A 16,583-nucleotide genomic window follows, 5' to 3' on the forward strand; every position below is an offset into this window, starting at 1 on the left:
GGGAGAAGGGAATGAGGAGCGGAGAGGGGAATTAGGGGCGGGAGACAGGAATGAGGAGCGGGAGAGGGGAATGAGAGGCGGGGGAGGGGAATTAGGGGCGAGAGACGGGAATGAGGAGCAGGAGAGAGGAATGAGGGGCGGGAGAAGGGAATGAGGAGCGGAAGAGGGGAATGAAGAACGGGAGACGAGAATGAGGGGTGGAAGAGGGCAATGAGGGACGGGAGAGGGGAATGAGGGGCGGGAGAGGGGAAAAAGGGGTGGGAGACGGGAATGAGAGGCAGGAGACGGGAATGAGGAGCAGGAGAGGGGAAGGAGGGGAGGGAGAGGGGAATGAGGGGCAGGAGATGGGAATGAGGAGCAGGAGAGAGGAATGAGGGGCGGGAGAAGGGAATGAGGAGCGGGAGAGGGGAATTAGGGGCGGGAGAGAGGAATGAGAGGCGGGAGAAGGGAATGAGGAGCGGGAGAGTGAAATGAGGGGCCGAAGAGGGGAATGAGGGGCAGGAGACGGAAATGAGGGACGGGAGACGGGAATGAGGGATGGGAGACGGGAATGAGGGACGGGAGACGGGAATGAGGGACGGGAGAGGGGAATGAGAGGCAGGAGACGGGAATGAGGAGCGGGAGACGGAAATGAAGGGCGGGAGACAGGAATGAGGAGCGGGAGAGGGGAATGAGAGGCGGGAGACGGGAATGAGGGGCGGGAGAGGGGAATGAGGGGCGGGAGATGGGAATGAGGGGCGGGAGATGGGAATGAGGAGCAAGAGAGGTGAATGAGGGGCGGGAGATGGGAATGAGGGGCGGGAGACGGGAATGAGAGGCAGGAGACGGGAATGAGGAGCGGGAGAGGGGAAAAAGGGGTGGGAGACAGAAATGAGAGGCAGGAGACGGGAATGAGGAGCAGGAGAGGGGAATGAGGGGAGGGAGAGGGGAATGAGGGGCAGGAGATGGGAATGAGGAGCAAGAGAGGTGAATGAGGGGCGGGAGATGGGAATGAGGGGCGGGAGACGGGAATGAGGGACGGGAGACGGGAATGAGGGACGGGAGAGGGGAATGAGAGGCAGGAGACGGGAATTAGGAGCGGGAGACGGAAATGAAGGGCGGGAGACAGGAATGAGGAGCGGGAGAGGGGAATGAGAGGCGGGAGACGGGAATGAGGGGCGGGAGAGGGGAATGAGGGGCGGGAGATGGGAATGAGGGGCGGGAGAGAGGATTGTGGGGTGGGAGACCGGAATGAGGGGCGGGAGAGGGGAATTAGGGACCGGAGAGGGGAATTAGGGACGGGAGAGGGGAATGAGGAGTGGTAGAGGGGAATAAGGGGCGGGAGAGGGGAGGGGGCAAAAACTTTGCTCATTTATTTGAAGTCTGTTTCCTGGAGTTGAGCTTGTAACAGTTTTTGATATGAACTAGAAGGGTCTGAAATAGTTTTTTTTTTTTCGTTTTACTGATTATTTGGAAATCAAAATCACATTGATGTAGACTCTCTGTTGTTTTGGAGGAGTCGTAGAGAGGGAAACGTTTCAGGATGTTTATTGAAGGGCTATTCCTGATGACTTGTACATAGGATAGATCATCAGATCAGTGGGGGTCTCCTTCTTAGGACCCCGAGTTTCTCAAATTCCAGACTCCACACAGAGAATGAAACCAGAAGAACAGCGCTGCTCTCTGTGTAGTGGCCAAGATAGGTAACAGCAGCCCAATTTCCATTAATCTGCATATGAGCAGCAAGACAGCTAGGTCTGAATTTTGAGATTTGGCCACTGCAGCCACCACTAGGGGGAGCTGAGTAACTCACTGTATAGTTACTATATAGTTCGGTGTATGGAGAATTCATGATCTCCCCCTAGTGGTGGCTACAGGTAGATAGAATTTTATCAAAATTGTAGATGTTGCCTATATTTTGGGGGGGGCTGAATTTTTGCCACCTTCAGAAACACAACTTCATACACTTTATTGTGGCTAAACCTGGTACTGCAGCCCTAATCAGCCTAAATCAGCTATAGGAATAGCACTGCTGGGCAACAACGAGTGCCTGCAATGGCCATATGTATATTGAGATGTATTGAGAGTGACCCACCAATACTGTATTGACATGCAGTACAAGCAGACCCCCAGTTTTATTAACTCTTAGCAGAATCCTAAGTGAGGAGACACTTTATCTCACTATTGATATTTAAAGAGGTTTTCCAGAATTGTTATTTATGTCACATATCTTGGTCTTGGGCTGCAGTGCACCTTATCTTCATTGCCAAACTCAGCGCCATTCATGTTATAGTGGCAGTGCCTGGTACTACGTATAGTTCTGTTCTATTCACCCAAGATTCTTAGAATTAGAATATAACTTCATGACATTAGTAGATATGCCCTTTAAATGATAAAATTGCTCTAATGATGTTTTAATTGTTTGATCTGTACAGCCCTAGGCGAGATGAAGAACTTATTGCATGCATCGAACTCTATGGGGCACATTTACTTACCCGGTCCATTCAGGATCCAACGGCGCATGGTCCACCGTTAATTCGGAGCTTGCAGGGATTCACTAAGGTCGTGCGCCCGATATCCACTAGTTGTCGCTGCTGCGCTGAAGTCCGCCGGAGTTCACCTTCTTCGTCCCGGTGTATGTGAGTGCTATTCTTGCGACACAAATTTTTTTTAAATTACGCGGTTTTTCCGAATCTGTCGGGTTTTTCCACAGCCACTCCCCGATTTCTGTCGTGTGAAAGCCGGCGCGCGATGCACCACAATCCGGACGCGTGCGCCAAAATCCTGGGGCAATTCGCCGCAAATCGGAAATATTCGGGAAACCCGACAAAAGTGCGCGATTCGAACCCTTAGTAAATGAGCCCCTATGAGAAGACAGTATGCAGTAAGTTCCTCAGCTCCCCCTAGTGGTTACTGCAGGAAGCTAAAACATTGGGGCAGATTTACTTACCCGGCCCATTCGCGATCCAGCAGCGCGTTCTCTGCGCTGGATTCGGGTCCGGCCGGGATTTATTAAGGTAGTTCCTCCGCCGTCCACCAGGTGGCGCTGCTGCGCTGAAGAGCATCGGAACGCACTGGAATACACCGAGCCGGGCTGAGTGAAGGTAAGTGCAAGCTCCGCGACAAATTTTTTTTTAAAAATGCGGCGGTTTTTCCGTATCCGGGGGGTTTTCGTTCAGCCAAACCCCCCGATTTCCATGTTCTAAATTGAGACATCATGGTGCATGGTTATTAAGAAGCCCAGTTACAGACCTTGCTCACATGCACTTCCCTTGCAGATACCCATCTTGGCCACTGCTCGGGGAATGGCACTGTTCTCCTGTCTCTGTTTTTTATGTAATTTCTGGTTCCAGACATGGTATTCTGTGTGTCCAACCTCACTCATCCGACATGCTGACCTATTCTATAGGTAGATCATAAATTTTGGCAAGGTAGCACATCCCTTTAAGACGACATATCCTATCCACCAGGTCAGTGCTGCAATGTTTCCTATTGATTTTAGTGAAGGAGCCTATGAAAGAGTTAATGGTCCACCATTTATGGGATATATGTACATACATGGACTCGTATAAACAGGCTGTAATACCGCCAATCCTCGATTAATGGCGCCGCGCCGCTGCTTCTCCCGCAGCAGATGTGGTCACCCCTAATGAGCAGGCAGAAAGTAATGGTATTTATTCCACGTCCGTCGTGGATCTAACAATCTGGATTCCCGCTAACAACCATAACGACGCGACAGCCCTGCGTGCGGGGAACGCTGCACCCCCCACTTAAAGCGGAGCCGCTGCACAAATATTTTTTTTAATATATATCTGTGCAATTAGCAGAGAAGTCACGTATTTAAAGGGAAAAAAAATACATATGTGTCGCACGTGGGCGTTTACTCCATCCCGCCGCCCCCCCTTCATGCTCCGTCTCTGCTGAGCACGTGCTACAATTAATGGAGAAATGAGAATGGCGTAAAATAATGAGGCGCGGAGAAGGCGCTGGACGGGGGCCGGGGGGTTAATTGCATGGGCTCTGCATATGCTCCTGATTAGTGCTTGTGGCGGAGGCTTTGACAGGTGAACCCTGAACCCTGGAAACAATACTAAATGCCTCCGGATCGCCACGTCCCGCGCTCCCGATATTCCCAGATTGACGCCGCGCACAAGATCTGGAGGCAGTATTAAAGCGGAGGTGGCGCCGCTAGCTCACACTTGGGGCGTTGAATCAAGGGTTAATAGCAGGAGCTTAGATTTGTAGTAGATTGTAGTAGTCCCCAGCTATAGGGTAATCACCCAGCTTTCTGCAAACCCTAAATGGCTATAAGGCACAAGTATCATTGCCCAAACAATAGCCCCATAGACCTTCCCAGTGGAGCAGGTTTTGGATGTGTTCTGGGAGTCGCAGTCCCACTTGGTGCGCTGTGCAGTCACACACATGTATAAGATGTTTGTGTGTCAGTCTCTACTGACGTCCTGGAGTTTTTATCATCCTTCCTATAACTGGATATCACTACCTACAGAGATTGTGGGGGTCATTTACTAAGGGCCCGAATTGCGTTTTTCCGTCACGTTACCCGAATATTTACGATTTGCGCCGATTTTCCCTGAATTGCCTGGGGATTTTGGTGCACGCGATCGGATTGTGCCGCATTGGCGCTGGCATGCACGTGACGGGAAATCGGGGGGCGTGGCCGTAAGAAAACCCGACGGATTCGGAAAATCTGCCGTATTTTTTTTTTTTTAAAAGTGTCGCTTGACGCTTACCTGCACCCAGGGTAGGACGGTGAATTTTAGTGCACTCCGACGGACTTCAGCGCAGCAGCGACACCTGGTGGACATTGGGGGCACTACCTTAGTGAATCGCCGGAAGACCCGAATCCTCCATAGAGAGCGCGCCGCTGGATCGCGACAGGACCGGGTAAGTAAATCTGCCACATTGTCTACACTTAGGTCAGAGAAGGATTCTACGTTTTCCTGGTCTCGTATATGTAGATGCACAATATAGTATAGCACAAGTTTTGCACAAGACTTATGTGATGAGCTGCAGCAGACCGCCTGTTGTCCGAAACTTGGTGGGGTATGGGATTGTCCTGTGGTAAAGAGAAAGAAATAAGGCTGATATTGCGCTGCTCTAGATTCACAACGATTTATTTGGTCATTCAGTAATATACAGAGATGGACAATGCATTTCGGGACGTACCACTCCCTTTATCAGGTCCAAAAAAGAGAATATCTTATTGCCGTCCGTCATACAGCGCTCCTACATAATACTGCCATATAGATCCCACATAATACTGCCATATAGATCCCACATAATACTGCCATATAGATCCCACATAATACTGCCATATAGGTCCCACATAATACTGCCATATAGATCCCACATAATACTGCCATATAGGTCCCACATAATACTGCCATATAGGTCCTACATAATACTGCCATATAGGTCCCACATAATACTGCCATATAGGTCCTACATAATAATGCCATATAGGTCCCACATAATACTGCCATATAGGCCCCACATAATACTGCCATATAGGCCCCACATAATACTGCCATATAGGCCCCACATAATACTGCCATAAAAATCACCCATAATACTGCCATATAGGTCCCACATAATACTGCCATATAGGTCCTACATAATACTGCCATATAGGCCCCACATAATACTGCCATATAGGCCCCACATAATACTGCCATAAAAATCACCCATAATACTGCCATATAGGTCCCACATAATACTGCCATAAAAATCACCCATAATACTGCCATATAGGTCCTACATAATACTGCCATATAGGTCCCACATAATACTGCCATATAGGTCCCACATAATACTGCCATATAGGTCCCACATAATACTGCCATATAGGTCCTACATAATACTGCCATATAGGTCCTACATAATACTGCCATATAGGTCCCACATAATACTGCCATATAGGTCCTACATAATACTGCCATATAGGTCCCACATAATACTGCCATAAAAATCACCCATAATACTGCCATATAGGTCCTACATAATACTGCCATATAGGCCCCACATAATACTGCCATAAAAATCGCACATAATACTGCCAAACAATCCCACATAATACTGCCATATAGGTCCCACATAATACTGCCATATAGGTCCTACATAATACTGCCATAAAATACCACATAATACTGCCATATAGGTCCTACATAATACTTCCATATAGGTCCTACATAATACTGCCATATAGGTCCCACATAATACTGCCATATAGGTCCTACATGATACTGCCATAAAATACCACATAATACTGCCATATAGGTCCTACATAATAATGCCATAAAATACCACATAATACTGCCATAAAAATCCTACATAATACTGCCATATAGATCCCACATAATACTGCCATATAGGTCCCACATAATACTGCCATATAGATCCCACATAATACTGCCATATAGGTCCCACATAATACTGCCATATAGGTCCCACATAATACTGCCATATAGGTCCCACATAATACTGCCATATAGGTCCTACATAATACTGCCATAAAAATCCTACATAATACTGCCATCTAGATCCTACATAATACTGCCGTATAGGTCCCACATAATACTGCCATATAGGTTCTACATAATAATGCCATAAAATACCACATAATACTGCCATAAAAATCCTACATAATACTGCCATCTAGATACTACATAATACTGCCGTATAGGTCCCACATAATACTGCCATATAGGTCCTACATAATACTGCCATATAGATCCCACATAATATCACAATACTGCTGCATATAACTGCCATTTACCATCATATATTTGCCATATAATTTCTTATAGTTCCCATATATTATCGCCATATAGTCCCCACATATAAGTACTGTATAATTTCCACATAATGCCGCCATATAGTTGCAGCTCCCAGACACCACGCACCAGTAAATGCTTCCTTTTCCCTCTCTGTGTTTTCCTCCATCTCCTTGTAATTGTTGGTGTCCCCCCATGACGGCGGCTCCGTCCTGTCCCCGGCAGCGCAGCGTCCGCCGCCCGCCACAGCTGTCACTCATCGCCGCTCTATAGGAATTGATTTTATAAAAGTGAATGCGGTAATATCCCGCGGTCATTGTGCGTCGCCTCTGACCGTGTAATAACCGGAGCCTCATCAGCACATGGCGGAGCACGTCAAATCTGCTACTCACCCCCCCCACCACCACTATCCCAATCCCTGCTAAAGGGGTCCACACCAGTAATATAGTCATGTAGACGGCTGAAATAGGAGCTAATTAGACATTTTAGCCCCGCCCCCAGTGCACTTTAATAACCAGTGCAATATAATAATGAGTGTAATATCTTATAGGACAGTGATGGCAAACCTTTTATGTCGCAAAGTGCCAACATGACAATTTAAGCAGTACCCTATTGATTCCAACTGTATCATAAGTCTTAATCGTATTGGTGTTCTGATGACACCAATACAATAGAAAGAAAATTTGGATTGTAGCTTCCCTCCAGGGTCCCCTGAAGAGGAAGAATCAGGGGATCCAGAGCAGGAGCTCCAACCATAATCCATCTCTATCCATACCTTCTTCTTCTTGTGTAGTCTTTTCAGCCAAGAAGGTGTTGCCAAGAATAGTTTTGGACCGAAGGAGGAAACCTTGAGTTTTGTGCTGGGGTGAAGGCCTGGGTGCCCATAGAAAGGGCTCTGAGTGCCACCTCTGGCACCCGTGCCATAGGTTCGCCAACACTGTTATAGGATATAGCCAGTGCCGTTTCCATAAAGATGTGTCCTGCCATCTGTGACATACTGGAACACATTTACTAAGGGTCCGCATACCACATTTCCGTCGGGTTTCTCGACTGTTTTTGGCTCACGGGATCGGATTTTGCCGCAATCAGGCTGACTTTCATGCAACGCAAATCGGGGGGCATGGCGGTCGGGCAACCAGACTATTTGGGACAAACTGCGGAATTTAAAATTCAAATTGTGTTGCAAGACTTTCTCTTATGTATATATGTATGTATGTATATATATATATATATATATATATATATGTATATATATATATATATATATATATATATATATATATATATATATACACACACACACACACATAAGTAATATATTTGTATAGTGCTATATCTGTGTGTGCTGTATATGTATAGTGCTATATATGTGTGTGTACTGTATATGTATAGTGCTATATATGTGTGTGTACGGTATATGTATAGTACTATATATGTGTGTACTGTATAATGCTATATATGTGTGTATAATGTCACCTCCTGGCAGACAAGTCCCATATTCCCTGTGCCATGTGCAGCAGGTAACTCCGGGTCACGCCGGTCCTGTAATGTCCCTGGATTCTGCTGCGGGGTGAAGCTCACTGCTCCTGTTTGTCAGATGTGACATTTCATTTACTCTGCGACACGTCAGCTTTATATAACATGTAAGTGCTCCGCCGCGCCGGGTGTAGGAGGTGTTCACACCTGTCATAGTGTCTGGGACATTTATTTGATGCTTTGGATGTGACTGCTGCATGTTATACCCGGCGCAGCACAGTCTATACCAGAATGATGGATTACTGCTACACCGGAACCATGAATACATGTTCTTACACATCTACGGACCATATCTGAGTATGTGGTCACATCCCGGGGTTTATACCATTACAGGATAGTTCTACCTTGAAAGTGCCCAAAACAGTCCTCGGGGGAGGGTCTGCCCTACAGATCCAAAAGCAAAGGTGGTGCTTATATAACTGCAGAATCCATACGCTCCTAGATCCTGTCACTAAAAGGGCAGTGATGGTCACTTACCTTCTCTTCCTAGGTCTTCTAGAGCTGGGGCTTCCACTAACTAAATGCCCATTACCTATTCCAGCGGCTGTATATATGTCAATGCCATGACTTATACAATATACAGTATATCAGGACAAGAAAGAACTTCCAAACCTCCATGACTTTGAAGAGGGGTAAGACTAATTTGAGCTGCCCTTGACCCCTGCAATCGCCCGGTCCACCATCAGTCGTCCTCATTGGAAGATCTAAACTGTGATCTTTAAGTGGGGGTGGATCTTGGGTAACTGCAAACTCCATATTATCCTTGTTTACCTGGGAAAAGAGCTTGTCCGAGAGTTGGCACAATTTTATAGAGGGGTTTGGCCAAGTGGAGTTTCGGCGTCTACTTGTTAACTAGCTACTCCCCCCAGTAAAGGGGTCCCATCTGCTCCATCTACAGTATTTTAGGGCAACCTCGTCACTCCATAAATCCACCATCCCTAGTTCTCATGGGAAGATCCTCGCACTATGCTCCTAACTCATGTCAGACAAGCCCCTAAGTCAAACACTTCTTCTTCCCAACTTTAAAGTGCCTCTAAAGAGACCAACTGGAGCAAGACCTTAAACAGGAGCTGCCGCCGCTACATGTGTAGTAGATAAATATCTCAAGCAGAAAAGGTTAAAATTCTCACATCTATTCAATCTATGAATCCACAATCCACAGGGGAGGATCTGGGTGATAGATGCTCCCGCATGGGTGGTACTTATGTGACTAAAAATTTCATATGAACCTAATGCACCAGGGTCCTGTCTCTAAAACTCCGATTTTAGGTTTGGAAGCCTTGTTTTCCCTCTCTTTTGCATAACTATAAAGAAGGTTAAAGCCAACTGGATGCAATTCAATTATTTCTCTAACTCAAGTGTCATGTCCTTACTGCAGGGGCGGCCTCCACCCCACGAGTGGTAGCTACTGATCTCAGGACAGAAAATTGTAGAATCTTTGATTTTCCATGATCCTGCTCCTCAGGGGTGGGGCTGTTCCATAAATCAGGGGTGGAGATTATGTAAGTTAAACTCTATATTTAACATTAATGCCAGGAGAGGTTTATCTTCCCTGTTTTCCAAAGGTTGTCATTAGGGATGAGCAAAACCCCATTCACTGAGTTCAGCCACAGCCAAACTTCAAAAGTTGGATTCTGGTAAGACCCAGAATTGGTCTCGGTGTTACCCTTTAAATGTCACCACCAAAGCCGGCCTGTGACATCACCGGGGAGCAATGATCCTAGAGAAAATGGCAATTAAACAGTTAATTCCTGCATTCAGTGCCAACATCGATAGAGGGTGTTACCGGCGGAGGTTGAGCCCGATCGTAAATCCAGACCTCTGGCTTAAGTTCTGGGAACCCAAACCCACAAAGCATGGAGGGTAAGGCCAATGGAGCTGGTGGTCCCCCCACCCCCGCTGCAGGCTCTGCTGCTATGGTGCTGTACATACTAGGCTTTATACATAGAAGAAATACTGTGACCCACTGTATAAGCTGTTTCCTAACCAGCAGTTTATTATATAATCCATCAGCCGGTAACGTTAGAAGATCCTCCCGGGAATAGGATTTGACGCGGCAGCCTTGTATTCAGTCCACAACATCCCGAGCCCTTTAAATTTCTTATCCGCGGATCTCGCCTGCATTGTGCTGCCGTAGTCAATGCCTTTTTAATGTCTGTCATTTGCACCTTGACTGAACCTTCTTGTAAATCAGATAAGAATCTGAAGGATCCTTATCGTGGGAGAGATGATTTAATTGCACTAAATGCTGTAAGTGAAAGGGGCTTTTTTATCACTTAGACGGAACAGGTGCAGCCGCTGCTTCACGTTTAACTCTTTGTATTTGCAAAACTGAGGTTTAGAGAGAAGTTTTCAGGGTGAAAATCTTCCATGTAATTCTTTACGGTGCTCAGAAGGGGTGAGGGACGGAGGCTTCTTAGGTCTTCCAGATTCTAGGCTCCCATCCTTTATCAACTCCTTGGAAATGGCCTCCAGATTGGGTATTCTTCTGATCCTTTGGGGTTCAGTATTGGGTTAGAGCCTGAACCCAGTGGAAGATCATCTGGCACCCTGGTGGGTTAGTCTGACAATGCTCAGCATTGACCATCAGCAGGGTCTCAAGCCTGGAGAAGTGGAGCTTCTTACACCATCTACGGATTCAACCCCTTCCCCACTTATCCACCTGCTAAATCCAAGAGCAGAATGTCGAGCAGCTTTTGGATTAAGTCGTTAGAGATAGATGCCTGCAATGTGCAAATAGAGGACAGTATAGACCTTTCGGGTGGTCTACTGATGTCATGGCCCATGAGGTGTTCAATGAATGACATTAATGAAACCACTGATGGCAGATGACCATCTACCACGTCCTAATTCCTTGCATAAGAAGGATGCACAAGGGCTCTCGGGTGTTGGGTAGGTGACATGGCCTTGCCTTGAACCCATCAATCATCAGTGACAGAGACAGGACCACAATTGTAGGACATCATGTGACCTATCCGTATTCGGTGCTTGGAGTAAACCTAACAACCAGAGAGAGAACATAAAACCATGTTGTACTTGATGGAGCTTCAACCCAGGACCCAAAGCTGCAAGGCAATGGCTTCCCACTAACCCTCCACTGCCCAATTACAGAATAACACATATCATGAGCTGGAAATCATCCAAGATTAGTAACTTGCATTGAAATAAAAATGGGCATCTGGCATGACCCCAGCAGCACCACTTGTTATTAGGACTACACACAAGATTTTAGGGGCCTCTCATTGAGATTTGGGGGCACTGGTGATACATATTAAAATTTCCATTGCAATTCTGATTGTAGAGGAAAGGCTTCATTCCGGTTGATCTCCTTCTGTAGCGCTAAGTCCCAGTGATACCTGAAAACCCATCTAATGAGATGCATATGCTTGTATGGCGCCCCTGGATCTCAATGGGGACCATATGTTTGAACTGCGACCATATGTCTTCTCCGTATCTTAGAGAACTAGATCCAAAATGGAACGTGTACAACTCCCGACCGTGTAGTCTGCAAGGAAAAGCGTCCATAATTACAGCCTGTGGCTCAGGTCTATCCTGGAGGCAGATTGTAGGTATCACATCAGCCTCCAGGTCTTGGGATATTGTCCTATAAGGGGCACACATGTTACCCTCTATGTACTGACCACATTTTACTCTGCCATGGTATGCGGTGGCAACCTGCGGCCTCTGGCAGTCATTATGTAAAATATACAGTGGGAAACAGTGATAGAGCCAAGGGATTGCCAGACAACACCCTCTCATCTTAGGTCTGTCTGTATATAGTCCCTGCACTTTTCTGCAGCTTTCTGTAAGTAAGTATCAGCCCTTACTGGTTTTGTTGACCCTAAAGAGTGACATGTCTACCCCCCGCTCAATGGTTTTGAATAACTCAGCCAGAAAGGTTCCATAATAGGCAACAGACTAACACAAAAGTTCTACGATAGGCAAATTACAAGAGGCAACATGCTTAGTGGTTTGAAGACTCTAAATAGGCAACTGGCTCCATGTGCTTCTACAATAGGCGACTGGTTTAGGGGTTAGGAAACTAAATAGGCAACAGCTTTCACAAGAGGCAACTGATTACGGTAAGTGGTTACAAGAGTCTAAATAAGCAACAGGCTTAGTGGTTCCAGGAGTTCTACAATAGGCAACAAACTAGGTGGTTACAAGAATCTAAAAAGGCAGCTGGCTTAGCGGTGAAGGAGTTCTACAAGAGGCAACGAACTTATTGGTGAGAAATGAGAATGAGAATTTTTTTTCCAGGGTTATTAAATGGCCTTCGAGAAGGAAACAAACTCCCCAGGATATTATCCAGAATATTACTGGTGTCTTTAGGCCCTTGGGTCCCTTCCAGCCGGGTGCTGGCTCAGCTTTGTTCCCTCCCGGGGTCTACTTCCTTTCCTCACCTCTAGCTGCCAACGTCACGGCACCTTCTCTACACCATCTGCCCATAGGTGGCACCTGCCAACATAAAGATTTCCATTCCAATGAAGTGCCAACATCTCCATTCCGAGTGAATCCCTAGTGGACCCTCATTGTATACAACAACTTCCCTTACAAGAAGGTGCCTGAGCAAAAGGTTCCAGGCATGTGAGACTGGCCAATAACAACACTGAGACCACTTTAAGAGGCAGCAACCTGGTGGTCTCTCTCCAGTGAAGTTCAGATCCTGGTAAAGGGGTTAAAGGGTAGAAATTTAGACAGAAGTGGTCCAAAGTCATAGCAGATAGGTCACAGTAGGTCAATAGATGAGACACCAGCTACCACTGCAGACCCCAGACCTCATCTCCACATCAGCTCCAATATATTCATCCCCAACCTGCAAAAGTCCCATCTCCTCTGCAAAAATAAAAAAAAATTGACGGCGTTTCACGAAGGTGTCAAATCCAATATAAGACACCAAAAGAAGAGGCTATAAAAGGTAAAAGCAGATCCTGGAGATTTATAGAGTATAGACCCATAATATTTGGAATTTGCCGGTTTATAGGTGTTAAATAGACATTTAGCTTCACGTAAGTGGCGCAGTGTTTGCCGCGTGATTGATGAGCGGGCGATAAAAGCCGACGGGTTTATAGGCAGAGAACTCTCACTCGCTGTTTACCACGACGCTCCTTACAAGGGTCCCCAGACACAGATTTGTATATGATTAATAATGCATCCCCTGCCCCCCACATCATATAGACAAGGTCATGTGATCCTGCGTCTGGCAAAAATGGAAGGAAACTATTTTATTGTATCAGGCGGACGACTTTAATCACTGCAGAATGGAGACCAAAGAATTTACAAGCAATCAAATTTCAGGGGGATTTTTTTGCACGGAAAAAAAAACTCGGAAAAAAAAATCATTTCCGAGGCTGAATAACTCCGGGGACGTGCGTTTATTAACATGAGCTGCATGGCGCACAGTATCAGCCCGCTCTCTATGAAATCCCTTGGAGGGTCCATTTGGATGTGAACCCTGCAGACCCAATGTTGATGTGCTGGAGCTTTGTAGTTCTGCCAAATCCTGAAAACTAACATTTATTGCTTCTCCATTGATTCCCAATGACTGCAATTCTCTGCATTAACCCTTCACTGCGCTTAACCCTTCATTAACCTTACCCTTCACTAGCTATGGTGCTGCAGAGAACAGAACCAGCGCGGTCTGGTATATTGGATCCCCTGCCCCTTAGAACCCTATACACATAAGACAACCATTAGTCAAATGTAAGAACTTATTTGAGATATCTTAGGTTTATTAGGGTCCCCTGAAAGAGTGAACCCCCTAATAGACGGCATCAGGGAGGGTAATGATTGGGTTTTATTGGGACAGATCTGCTTATTTTGTGTATAGTGGTCTTCTAATTTCCTTCACGCATTGATGATATAGGTTGAAGGAATGATCAAACGCGTTGGACTTTATTCCTCCAGCCTAATCCCCTGTACCTATACATATGCCCACTAGGACAAACCCAGCAATGTGAATGGGACCTGTCCACCATCTAGTGGGTTTGGTGGTCTCCTGTCTCTTCAATAGATGACGACGGGAGAAGGAACAACCAGAAGTGTAAAATGCTTCTTCTCTGGGGAAAACAAGAAGTCTCCGAGAAATCTGCCAACAGCTTAATCCAGTTTACTCATGGAAAACAGTAAGTCGAGCAATTTTTCTAATTTGTATGGGGTTTCCTGATAGTTGAGGTTGAGGGAAGAGCTATTGGACTTGTTGAACCCTCTAATCCTTTGATCGCTGGTGATATACGGTAAGTCATCCTTGTTATATCTGTTATATATCATTGGATAAGCCTACCAATGGTTCCAAGTATCTAAATCCATCAATTCCACCGGGACTGGTCCACTATCTTCTGTGTATGATGGTCTCCTGATACGTTCTTCACCAGAAGATGACAAGGAAGGATCGGAAATATTAACCCAATACTTGTCCCCCTGAGAGATACGCTGTCCCTGTGCCTACCATATGTCTCCACATGTCACAAGACAATCCCAGAATGCACTTGTTTGGAGTCAGTGTTTGTTTCCTGCTGTAAAGAAGCCAAAATGGGGAAAATACTACAATGTCCCAAAGAAGACCCGAGTAGTAGGCAGAAATTGTTCCAATATGATATGTATCCACATGGTGCTATGTAAAGTTACGTCACCTATAGACCTAGAACAATGGCCTCCAACCTGTAGGACTCAAGCTCTTCCAAATCCACCACCTCCATCATACCCCGGCACCTGGATTCCTGCTGAGAGTCGTAGTATTGCACCAGCTGGAAAACTACAGATTGGAGACCATTGTTCTAGATAATGATGAGAAGATGGCACACGACAGCGACATCTGCCCCCTATGGAACAATGGATGTACGTCACACACATTCACCACCGCTAAAAAGCTCAGAAATTACACCCTACGAGAAGAGACAGCTGAGGGATAATGCACTGCGAGACGCTGCTCTATACAAGAGGAGACATCACAGCCACATGGACGCCTTGGGTCAATGGACTCCATTGTGAGACTCCATAGTCCTTCTCTTTTGTCACTAATTCTTCCTCACTGCTGTTCCAGGGATGGAGCCTGTCATCAGGGAGAGTAAGTGGCTGGAATTAGCACCTTCAAGTCGTCTTACGTAATTCCAGGCTTTGTGACGACCTGCTCTTTGGTTTTCATTTTTGACATGTCTTGTCAATCAAAGCTAGAAGGGGCAGAGGACAGACATGACTTAGGTCTATGGGACGCCAATAGACAATGGTGGGATACATTTTTATTCCTCGGGATGTGTTCTAATTGCAGATCAAAAAAATCAGGAATTTGGGGGCTTCATACAGTCATGAGCCTGAGCCTCTCGGGTGGAAGAAGTCTTCGAGACAATGGAAATAGAGCTCTTTGGCTCCTTGGTACCCAAATACCAGTTCCACCAGTACAGTACTTCCCTCATTAAACCCCAAAACCAAGGTCCAGACAATGACACCTCCAGACAAACCAGACCATGCTTCAGGTCTTCATTTGAGCTTTGGGCTTTCATAAATCAAAGTAGTTCTTCATTATGTCGGTACCACTATGAGGGCCAGGGTGAGGCTTAAAATTGCCCCTTAAAAGAGAAGATTAATTATTAGGAGATATGGGCAGACACTGAAGTGTTGTCATTCTGGGACCCCAACTCTTCAACTACCTCCATCAATATCGAGTCTCCACCATCTTGTCTATTCCAGGACACGTGAGGACAACCAGTGTCCTGCAAAGCTGTCCACCAGTTCCATCATGAGCGTGTTCACCTAGTGCAATAAAAACCAAATCCCAACATTGTACCTCCTCTAAGTTAGGTAACAGAACCACCGACCCTCAGTAATGGCTCCCATACTGAGAAGACTGTACTTTCCATAAAGTACCTTATTGTCAGCCCCCAGACCACTAGGATCAATGGCAACTAATGGTGCCCTCCATTACTTTCCTTCAAGGCCTTGCATAGTGGAGCAGCTTTATTGTATGTATGTCTACTATGACCCCTATGGCAACCCCCCCCCCCGCCCTAATTATATAAGGTGGGTGGTTGGGATCTTCTTTGGGGTTCTTCACCTACACAACATCTTTAAGATTGACCAGACCTCTCCACATACAAGCCAGCTGAAGACCATATGGCAAGTGGTTGTATGACCTCCATTCTCCATACTAGTTATAGATGGCCGCCCCCTTCACGATGTCCATTTACCCTTCTCATAAAGTTTGGAATACAGTCAAATCCCTGTGTCAAGGGACCATGGGTGGAGGGTGGTGGGGACCAGGACAAATTTTATTTTGGT

The sequence above is a fragment of the Engystomops pustulosus genome, chromosome 10 (assembly GCF_040894005.1).
Source record: "Engystomops pustulosus chromosome 10, aEngPut4.maternal, whole genome shotgun sequence".
Classification (NCBI taxonomy): Eukaryota; Metazoa; Chordata; class Amphibia; order Anura; family Leptodactylidae; genus Engystomops; species Engystomops pustulosus.